This window comes from Podarcis tiliguerta, assembly GCF_965153285.1.
Source record: "Podarcis tiliguerta genome assembly, chromosome: 8".
NCBI classification, from domain to species: domain Eukaryota; kingdom Metazoa; phylum Chordata; class Lepidosauria; order Squamata; family Lacertidae; genus Podarcis; species Podarcis tiliguerta.
The window spans coordinates 15493080-15504778 of record NC_139541.1 but is presented as its reverse complement, the minus strand read 5'-3'; the positions used below and the strand labels follow the sequence as shown (position 1 = coordinate 15504778).

The following is an 11699-nucleotide window of genomic DNA, read 5'->3' as shown; positions in this document are numbered from 1 at the left end:
CATTGCCATTCTAAGAGAACAAGGAAGGTGTTTCTAGTGATCCCTGGCACCTCTTTTTCTAGAAAAATAACGCTGGGTCAAACTACATTGCCTAAAATTCTTAGAGAGAGAGAATGGTGTGCTTTAAAAATCGCTTTAGAAGAATCCCAGCGTGCAGGATGTGAATAGCTGAACAACTGGCAGGTCAATGCATTCTGTTGCCTGAGGCGGGCCAGTAAATAGCACCCACCCACAAACCCTGAGAAGTGCATAGAAAACCCCACAAGAATCTCTCCCTGGCTATAAAAGTGCAGTAATAATTAACTAAATATTTTGCTGCCCTCTCACAACATCCCAAATCAGCTGCCTGAGGTGGCTGCCTCGCCCTGGCTAATGAGAGGGCCGGCCCTGTTGACCGTAGTCTACTCTATACAGTGGTGCCTCGCAAGACGAAAAGAATCCATTCCGCGAGTCTCTTCATCTAGCGTTTTTTTCGTCTTGCGAAGCAACCCTATTAGCGGATTAGCGCTATTAGCGGTTTAGCAGCTATTAGCGGCTATTAGCGGCTTAAGGGATTAGCGGATTAGCTGCTAAAAGGCTATTAGCAGCTTAGTGCCTCGGAAAAAGGGGGTGGGGAGCAAAAAAAAAATCGCAAGAATCGCAAGACATTTTCGTCTTGCGAAGCAAGCCCATAGAGAAATTCGTCCTGCGAAGTGCATTGAAAAACGTAAAACCCTTTCGTCTAGCGGGTTTTCCGTCTTGCGAGGCATTCGTCTTGCGGGGCACCACTGTACTCACTTTGGATTAGCCCCTTTCCTTGGTCATCCCTTACAACCATTGGAAATATAACTGGAAAAAATGAGTTTGGTTAAAATTCCGGATCATTGGAAATCTCACTTAACGGTGCATTCCTGATTGTGTCTACTCAGAAGCAAGTGCTGCTGAATTCAGTGAGGCTTACTCCGGCCCCAGGTAAGTAGGGATATTGCTGCACCCTAAACTTGTAACTGAGAGCTTTATTCATTTGTAAAGCACTAACCTCACACCAGGCATTTATTATTATGAAAAATGAAGCAAACAAAATTCAAAAGGCAGTTTTGAAATAGTGGTTAGAATCAGTGCAATTTTGCATCGTGTTGATCCACTGTATCCAAATATAGATGAAAAGCTTTTCCTTGATCTCAGGAACGATTCTGCAAAATTTGATTAAAAAATGTTACCAGAATTTGGTAAAAATCAGTGCGTTTGAAGGGGGTAGTCCGCCATCTTCGTTCAAAATGGCGTCCAACTGTATCCAAACATAAACAAAAACCTGCTCCTTCATCTCAGCAACCATCGTGCAAAATTTGGCTGTGATAAGAGGTGACAAAATGCACAGGAAACAGACAAACCACTTTCCAAAATATATAGTAATGTAGTAGAAATATATTAGCAGAATCCTCTGCTTTTTAGTCAGCGATAGCAGCCGCATCTAAACTACCTGAGCTGCAATATTGTGACTAGTCTGTCTGGACGTCTGGTTTTTGGTAAGGAAATTGTTTGAGGTTAATGTTTCTCGACCTGTTGGGAAATTCAGCATTTTTGTAAAGCTAATGTGGTTTTTGTTCTTGTAGATTTACATTCTTGTTTTCCTGAGCAAACCTCTTGTTTGTTAGTTATCTGTTTTGCTGTGGATTATTCCAAAACTCTAGCTTTTCAGAACGCCACTGGTGTTATAACTTTTTAAAACTGGTTTTTAATTTCAAGTAACAAAACGTACCAATACCTGATGGGACACACTGCAGCCGCAAGAAGGTCCACTAGGGCCTGCCGCAGGCTGCAGAATATTGTGGGGGCCCAGCACCCTCCTTGAAAATGGGGGGGGGGGGGTTGGCCCCTTGGCACCCGCAAATGGTACTCCTGAATAGGGCTAATTTTGGGTCTGGTCGTAACGATTGTCCCATCATTTGATTAATGAGCCTGATTTGGCTGCTGCGCAAAAGGAGGAGTGTTGAGTTATTGGGACTAAAGTGGAATCAAAAGATAAATGTTTCAATCAAATCTGATTATAGAAAGAGGTTAGCAATGTCTTCTTGTCTATTTTCCAATAAGAGAGTGAACACATGAAGTCTCGGCCCCTATTAGCCTCCATTTTTAACCATGTGACCTGGTCTGAGCCTTGTAAAATCAAAAGGATATTGTATAAGTGAGCGGAGTCTTTATATCATCCGTTCTTGATCCTATAAAGGTAGCCGTGGTCTCTTGTTAATTTTATTAACATGAAAATTAGGTATGTTTATTGGTAAGACTCAGAATAAGTAAAAGGAAAGCACTGTAACAGCATCATTTTTGTTATAGAAACTCTGCCCGCAACCATGACAATGTTAGCTTTGACCAATTTTTGAGCTTAGTTCTTAGACCTTTTGCGAGGGAGTCAATTTCAGTTGTTCTAGTTTAGATAGATTCTTAGGTATATTACAGAGTTTCAGGACAGTTGTTTTGTGCCAATGCAGTTGTAGGTCTGGCAGGGTGTGTATACACACCAGCTCAGATTAGGTGAATTTAACTGTTAACCCATATATAGCAAGCTGGTGCATAACAACAGGTAATTAGGTTTCAGGATGAGAAAGGAATAGGGCAGCATCGTCTGCAAAATATTGATCAGATGGGTTTTTCCAAATAATTCAAAACCTTTTATCATCATCTGCTTTCAGTGCCAAAGCTCCATGGCCAGGTACCATGGCCAGGGCAAAAAGCAGAGACCACGGGTAGCTCTGCTACGTGCCCCAGCCAATGCGAAATGTCAAAACCTGGACCTGTGACCCATAGTATAAATTATAAAGCATATCCACACAGGATGCACTAATACCAAAGTGTTGTTATAACTTTTAGGACTATAGAGCTAAGTCAGCCAACTCCTGTGTATTTATTCATTTACTTATTTATTTTTCAAACTTTTATAAGAAAGCATCACATTACAATGCACATTTTAATTGGGATGGGAAACCAAACCGGACTTACTTTTGCATAATAGCAGCTGCTGATTTGTTGGTTTTGGTGCTACCTTTTAACTATTTTATTGATTATTGCCATTTTGTTTTATGAGTTATTGTAAATCACTCTGGAAGTTTTTAACTGGAGGGCAGTGTAGAAAGGTTTAAAATAAATCAATACAGCTTAATTTTATTTATTTATTTATGGTGATTGCATTCAATTTTTCTGATGCATATGAGGCCCTCAGAGTAGCTTATAACCAGGGCTTTTATTCTGCTGGAACTCACTGGAGCTCAGCTCCAGCACCTCTCAGGTGGACACCATTGCCATTCTAAGAGAGAAGTTCATGGTGAGCTCTGGCACCTCTTTTTCTTGAAAAGTAACACTGCTTATAGTGTATGCAAGTAATGCCATCGGCATCAGAATGAAAAATGTTTCTATTTACATAAAAATGCAAGACTGTTGTCACGCTGTAGTTTGCATGGCTGCCAACAGATGGCCACATCAACTCCAGTTGAAGCGAGCATGGCGGCCAGGAAAGCTATTTAGTGGGGATGGCGAGCAGAGTCAGGGGTAGACTTTGGTAATCTTTCATAATACGACGCCCTGTGTGAGGCCAAAATTTGGCTCCCCCAAACCGATCTTCTCAATTTTGCGCCCTCTTGGGGAGCCATCTGCCCTGCCCTAAATGCAGAGCTAGCAGAGTCTACCAGCCTCTACCAGTTCAAGAGCAATAATCCAGTACAGTAGTTAGTTGATTAATCAACACAGTACCGGGATCAGCTGTTTAATCTACTAGTTAAAATTCGGATTGCATTTTTATCTATTATCTAACAGCAGAATTCTGCACAACTATATGCAGAAGTAAATCCCAGTTTATTGAATGATGATTGCTCCCAGGGATGCTCACTAACCCAGGAGTAAATCCCATGTGAGTAGACATTCCTAGGGTTGGATTACGCTGCACAAAGGCTCTCCAAATTACACCTTGGTTGCAAAAAAACCAACAACTCTGTGGCTTCACTGAAACATGCAAAAGACATTTAGGCTAAGCTGGGGGAAAGGGCAATGAATAAAATGAGTCATCTTCTAGAAGGAGGTTTGAGTGTCTCTGCAAAGATAAAATGTGTTAGATTGCAGGAAAAAAATAGCTGCAGAGTTAAATGTTTCCTCCACAACCCAGGGGGTTGTTGAAGACTGGTAACATTTTAATCAGGCTTGAAGTAAATTTAATTAAAACGCTGAAGATAAAAATTCAATTACAAGAAGTGAATTGCCCAGTTTGTCCTTAAGCATATAAATATTTCCTCTGTGCTTTTACTGAAACAATCCTATGCATTTTACTTAGCAAAAAGACTGCATAACATATCCCAACATGTTTAAAGCACAAAGAATCTTGGAAACTGTAGTTTACTTCTCCCAGAGCTATGATCCCCAGCACTGTTAACAAGCTGCAGTTCTCAGGATTGTTAATTTTTTAAGCCATGTGTTTTAAATGGATGGTGTGTACACAGCCAGGGTGTGCTCATGTTGCTGTGCAGCCTTGCAGTGTTCTACTTTTAGCGCCACCTAGTAGTGCCCCATTCTACATCTTCTTAGCTGCCTTCTGCCCTGCCAACTGCCAAGGTGGATCTACACACAGGAAAAAACACGCTATAAATAAGTCAGAAATTAGGTCGTTGTAACAAAAAAATTTAAACCCCTTTTGAAAAATGCGTAGAAGAACTTAACTGCTTTCTAGCGTCATTGGTGTTGCATGTTTATAGCGCATTCAAATTGTTGTTTCTTTCCTAATTTGGCTGAGTCTCAATAGTGACCAGTCACCACCACTGCCTTTATTACAGTGATGTGTTTTGGTGTAATGGGAAGCTGTTCCTAAGATTACGAGTGATCAAGGCAGGCACTGCTAACAAGACGTGGACGCAGATTTTATTTTAATCCCAGGTCTATTGGGGGCATTGCTAATTGTTTGCTATTTGTATGGATTTCCATGAATTTTTCATGAAACTCAGTAATTTTGGAGGGTTGTTAAATGCATTGCTAATTGTTTGCTATTTGCATGGATGGGCGTGTTGTTTTCATTAGTTTAACGTGTTCGTTTTGCTTTTGCTTTTTTAATGGGATATAAGCTTGTTATATATAGTTCATGGGGCCGAGCATTTAAGAAAGGCGGACTCAGCCTGGTTCTGCACCCATGCACCCATGTGCACCTGACTGGGTCCTTTAATAAACTGTGGCACAAAGGCAGGAGTTGCAGGTGGTGCTGAAAACAGCTGTCCAGCTGTGGAAGATGGTAGTCTCCAAAGACTAAGCAGCCTTCCTGTTTGTCTTGTGGTGGCAATTAAGCAGGCAGTCTTCAAAAACATTTTACTTTGTCCCGATCGCCTACTAGGGTGTTGAAAAGGCGAGGAATGGGTGATGCACAATGAGCTTTTTAAGTTGCCTAATTGGCCATAATTGTCACAGAGCTTTTTCTAAAAAAGAAAAAGCGGCAGCCTTTGGGATCTTGGTATCATCTCTATCCCATCCTTCAACAGCCTGGTGCTCTCAGTATGCTTTGGGCTATAGCTCTGCTGCCCTGGGACAGATGCAAGTTGTATTCTAAAATATCTCTAGGAGGCAATGGCTTGCCAGGATTTCCCCAACCCTACCGGGAGATGCCATTGGTGATTGAACCAGGGATCTTTTGCATATAAGGCAGAGGCTCTACCAGTCAGGTGTGGAAACTCCCTCTTAAAAGTAAAGCGAATATTCTAGTCCTCATGGTTTATTTTATTTACTGTAATTAATGAGTCATGCTTGACTGACTGAGTTAGGCCAAAATGTTACTGAAATAAAATGTGGGGTGTGATAGCAGAAGGTGCCTCATTTGAGGCTGCCAAGTGAGGTTGCCAACTGAGCAAGGGGGGAAAGCTGGGTCTGTTCTTATGCCTTTATGGGCAGCGTGAGATGCAGAAATCACTGTATATGTGTGGATGTGTGTGTGTGCACGCGTGGAGAGATAGCGGGGGCATCATAATCGAATTATTCTTTGAGGTGCCAAAGCTACAATGGGCAGCTGAAAAGTTAGCAACCACACATTTAACAATTAGCGCACAGCAACTTCCTGGTCAGACGTTCAAAAGTAATTGAACCGAGACACTTCTTCAAATAAGCAGAAGTTGTCTTCCGGTAAAAAGTGACTTACAGAAATATCTCCACATATAGCAAGGCAGGGTTGAAGGATTAAACAACCAGAACCACCACCTCAGAGAAGCTCTGTAGAGAGGTTTGCGATGGCTAATAATTATTCCCTTATTAAAGGCATTTTCTGCTTGTCTGCAGCTTCCAAAGATTGAAGGGAATATGGAGCAGTAAAGCAGATTGCAAGTGCAATCTTAAAAACATCATAGACAATAAAACCATGAAAGGGGATTGTAGGAGGGGCACAAAGAACCCTGAAGGAAAGCCTGTTGTCTTGAATATAATTACATATTATTTTTTACAGTCCAATGTATTCTTCATGGATACATATGTAGTGATTTGTTAGATTTTTGTACAGTGGTTTTCAAATGTCCTGGAAGTTGAACGTTTCTGTTTTTGAATGCCGAAAACCCGGAAATAAATGCTTCGGTTTTCGAACAAACCTTGGAAGTTGAACATGCTACGTGACTTCAAGATCTGGAGGCGTAGGTGTCGGCTATTGAGGTTTCGGTTTTTGAACATTTCAGAACGGATTACGTTCAAAAACCGAGGTACCGCTGTATACTGTTGATCTAATTAGAGCTGAAAGCTTATGTTGGTCTAATCAGTGGATGCATCAGCTATAGCTGTAGATTAGCACGGCATCTGCCAATGTAGTGCGCACCAGGTGTATGGAACTTCTGTCAGCCTCACCAAGTCCAAAACACCTGGAGGGGCAGCAAAAGTTGGACTGGTTGGCAAAGAGCTACCGTATTTTTCGCTCCATAAGACACACTTTTTTCCTCTTAAAAAGTAAGGGGAAATGTCTGTGCGTCTTATGGAGCGAATGTGTGGTCGCCGGGGCTGGGAGGGGAACCTGGGCTTCCCCTTCCAGCCCTGGGAGCAGCGGGCAGGCTGCGCGCAGATGCCCTGCGCTCCTGAGCAGCTCACGGGCTACCACAGAATCCAGAACAGCTAGAGGGAGCACTGCGCAGCGCTCCCTCTAGCTGTTCCAGCTTCTGCCTTAGTGGCGCGAAGCCTCCGCAGGGCACGGGGAGCCTTCATTCCGCTGCCCTGTGGAGGCTTCGCGTGGCTATCCCTGGCTTTTGCGGGAGGTGGGGAAAGAGACAAAGCGCAGCTCTGTCCCTTCCCCCACCTCCCAGAAAAGCCCCCAAGAGTCGAGCTCCCTTTAAAGAGCCGTGTGGAGTGTGTGTGTGGCTCTCGGGGAAAAGCCTGAAAGCGCCGCACACATGCTCCACGCAGCTCGTGAAAGGGAGCGCTGAGCAGAGCCTGGGATGCATACAGGCTCTGCTCAGCACTCCCTTTAAATGTTTTTTTTTCCCTTTCATTCCCCCTCTAAAAACTAGGTGCGCCTTATGGTCAGGTGCATCTTATGGAGTGAAAAATGCGGTAATTGCACAGTGTTTCATTTGAAATAAAAATGGAGGTTATTTTCGTTCAGACATATGCAGTGCCACCCCAACTGAAAGAGAAACCTGCTAGCAGAAATGGTATTTTCTCCTGACAAGGAATAGAATCTTTCATTTCTTAAACACTGCCTTACACCTTTTTTCAGTTCTGCATTCTTACAGCGAGGTCATTTTCAGTGTGGGAATCTTCTACGCTGTACTAGGGAGAGTGGGGAGGTATCAGTAGAATACCCTCCAAGTGTCCCTATTTTACAGAGACAGTCCTGGAACTACAAAAGCCATCCCAGCTTCTGATTTGATCCCAAATGCTTGGGGGGGGGGGTTGACCAAAAATAGGGGGTAGAGAAGGGGAGTGAGAAGTGTCCCCATTTTCATCTGAGAAATGTTGAAGGGTGTGCAGCAGTGTGGATGGGGCCTCAAGGGCCTCAAAATGAATAGCTTATCACGTTAAGAAACTGCTGCGGAACTGGGGCAGGGGACAAGATTTGTGGAAGTACCAAAAATAGTGGGGGGATGGACCCCAAAGGTGGGAGGGGAGAGCTCCCCAAACAGGTCCGTTGAGACTGAGCATGCTCCGTGGGCATGGAATGCTGAAAACTCTTTGTGTGGAGGGCAGGGGGTCACCAATTTTTCTGGCCTAGTGGGCATATTTTGAATTTTGTGAGAGTTCTAGGAGTGCCTGTCACAAAATGGCTGCCATGGAGGAGGTGGTTAGTAAATGGCAGGTAATGATGATGATGATGATGATGATAATAATAATAATAATAATAATAATAATAATAATAATGACACAACAGAGAAAATTATGCATATTTTGAGATTTCGACAAGGACTAGAACCGCCAGACACTTTCAAATATGATTTGGCAATCCTGTATGACATACAGTGAAACCACCATGATTAGCACAGCCTTCGTCAGAAGCCTAGCAAATCTGGAACTAAATACATGGTGATTTGTTAAAGGTGATTGTCTTGACTTCAATTTTAACACGTCTGCAACCACTGATTCTACATGCCTGTTTTCATAGTTTGGCTTTTCACCTTTTATTTTCCGTCTGTTATAACTGTTCACTCTGTTTTATATATAATGACATTAAAAAATATATACTGTATAATAATAATAGTAATAATAATAATAATGGCGGACATGGGAAGCATGGCATAACAAAAAATTAGAGATACCTGAGGGTATGTTCTACTGCTCATGATTATGGATCTTTTTTGTTTTCCAGTTAAATCTGAGAGTCCGGGACACCTTGTGGGCCCCATGGTGGTAATAGGCACTGGACTGGCAACCCTTGGTATAGGGGGATGGAATGGAGTATTCTGAAAAAGGGTGTGTTGTCCGGCTGGCACCATCAACAAGAGGACTCCACATTGTAATATTTTTTTAAAGGCCCTACTAGATATATCTAAAAGGCCACTGATGCTCAGTGTGCTGCATTGAACATGTTTAACAGCTAAAATTGTGCATAAAGTTTTGTGTTTTTTTTAAATAAATATTGGCAGAGAAAAATCAGACGTTTAAATCGACTCCTCAGAAATCCTGAATCACTCGGAACTCTGGATAAAACAGCAGCAATACTATGGAAGAATGTTTTTAAGTGAAAGGCGTTTTTTAAGTGTAATACGTAATGGTTTTCCTAATGTTTTAACCGCTTTAGGACTTTGCTTCCGTTTTCAGACGTTGCATCTCTTTGCAGCCCTGCGCTCCTTGAGGAGGGAAGGCAGGGTGCAAATTCAAGAAGCGATGGCAATGCCGCAGGGCGTCCTGTGTGGGGCTGCCCTTGGAGGCTGTTCGGGCCGGGGTGGTTGCCTGGGCTTGAGGGCTGATGGGAGTTGTAGTCCAGAACCATCTGGAAGGTAGCCGGTTGAGGAAGGCTGACCCTGTTGCTTTTGTGCGTGTTGCCTGCGAGAAAAAGTTGTCGGCAAACGCTTCCTGTTGCCGCAGAGACTTTGCAAACGGTCCCTTGGAAAGCGCCAAGCCCAGCCTTCGGGAAGGAGGGGGTTGCCGAAGACTTCCTAGGCCGGCGTTCTCCAGATTCTCCCTGGCAAGGTTTATTTTATTTTATTTTTTTCAGTTCAGTTCAGTTCATTTTTATTTATATTTTCGGTCGGCGCCGGTCTAGAGATCCGCTTGCTTTCCTGCCGGGGAAGGGATCATGGATGCTATCCTCAGGTCAGTAGAAGAGGTGGTGGGCGCATCATGAATAAAGATTTGACACTGTATGTCAGCCTCTGCCCTCCCAGGAATCCAGAGTCTTCTCCAGCAGCTGGTCCTACTCGGAGTAGACCCATTGAAGTTAATGGGCTCAGCTCGTTTAGGCTCATGAATTTCCATACTCTGAGATGGATCGTAGCAGGCGGCAACGCTTGGTTTATTCTGGGTTGTATCCAGCCCTTACTCAGAGTAGACCCTTTGAGATTAATGGGCAAGGCTAGCCCAGGCGCAATACTTTTGAATGGGTGTACTCATGAGTAAAACCTAGCAGGGATGCAACCCTCTGACTTTTATCCTGACTTTGAATTCCACCCCATTCCAGTCCTCCCAATTTAGGAGCACATGATGCTTGTTTTTCTCTGCGATGCTCTTTATTTTCCTTTTTTGAAGAAGGGCGGGGGGCTTTTCTGGGTAGAATTTCAGCCCTTGGGAATTGTGTGTCCTGTTACCCAGAGGGGTAAATGTAAAATGGAGGTGAATGGAAATCTAGATTAGTTTCTAACGGTTGCTATGTGCACGTATAGGACCTCTGAGCATGTTCAGAGTGCCCTTAGAACACTGTCTTCTACCAACTCAAACTGTTTATTCAGCCTGGTGTTCCGGTAGAGGACTTTCCCAGCAGATGCTGCCTGATTTATTTTATTTTATTTTAAATAATCTTTATTAATTTAAATTACATACATATACAAAGAATTTACAATCTCATACTACAAAAAAATTAAAGAAAAAACAATTAAGAAAAGAAGAAAGAAGAAAAAGCAGATTTATGTGCATAAAAAACCTTAATCTTCCTAATTAATACTTAAATGAACACTTAAATAAAAAAGACTTCTGACAAAACGAGTCTTCCAGTAATTCTCATTGTACTGTTTATACTGTCGTCGTTTTTTTCACACAGTTTTATATTGCTGCCTGATTTATTTTAACTGGAGTTGCTGGGGGACCTTCTGTTTCTGCGAGCCATTAAACATTTCAGATTTGGCCATGAGAGATGCAAGGGCTCTGTGTCAGAACATTGTGAGTTATAGGTACCTTTATTATCCATGAAAAACTTTCAATAAAAACAAATTAAAATAATGATAATAACATTTGCCTGCATCTCAGCATCCTGACCTAAGGTGGGTCACCTCAGCAGGCACACTTATCGGATTAAAAAGGGAGTCCCCAAAATCATGTTTGGCTAAAGATTTAGCCTTGATCTGAAAAGCTGGAGGACTGTTGCAAAGTACCGGCATATAAAATGTTAAAATTGGGGCTTAGAGGTCTGAAATAAAGGATGTCAGTTTTGCAGTTGGGGTGGTAGATATTGTTGCTTTAGTGTTATGGGGAGAGGGGAGGAGTGGTCTTACTGCTGGGGGGTGTATGTCTTTGTATGGAGCAGACTTGATATTTTTTTAAGGATGCTGAGCTCTCTGAAGCTCAAGAGCTATGGGGTTGTTAATCTTCATTGTGGGGCCAACTGTTTGCTTCTTTCTCCTCAACCTTTTGAAGTATGATATGTTCTGAAAATAGTTTTACTTTGATTTTTACGGGGGGGGGGGGGAGCAGAAGTATTATATGCCATGCTATTCAGTTTTAACCCAGACAAGAAATAAATAACACCACGGGTCGGGTCCGTACTGGTTTGTTTATCTCAGCCTTGAAGCTAATCCCTATTTTGGTGCAAGATCTGGTATTCTGCGAATCTTCTCATTTCTTTATTTTAAAGGGGCATGCATTTATAAGACTTTAGTCCTCATTGCTATAAAGAGAAGCTTGACAAACCTAATCCGCACTCCTGTGCAAGATTCGGTATTCTGAGAATTTCAGTACCATGGTACCTTGGGGTACAGATGCTTCAGGTTACAGACTCCTCTAACCCAGAAATAGTACCTCAGGTTAAGAATTTTGCTTCAGGATGAGAACAGAAATCGCGCAGCGGTGGGAGGCCCCAT

General features: G+C 42.7%; 1 protein-coding gene across 4 annotated transcripts in view; it reads left to right on the top strand.

Moving 5' to 3' along the window:
- Positions 1-930: 930 nt before the first annotated feature.
- Positions 931-11699, top strand: part of PIK3CD (phosphatidylinositol-4,5-bisphosphate 3-kinase catalytic subunit delta) — a 50094-nt gene continuing 39325 nt past the window's right edge. The window contains exon 1 of one of the 4 annotated variants that reach the window (XM_083453784.1): positions 931-951. The gene's annotated coding sequence lies outside the window, so the exon portion shown is untranslated. Of the gene's footprint in view, positions 952-8226; positions 8270-9225; positions 9724-10761; positions 10783-11699 lie in introns of those variants that run through there. The other 3 variants (XM_083453782.1, XM_083453781.1, XM_083453783.1) reach the window with 3 other exon arrangements.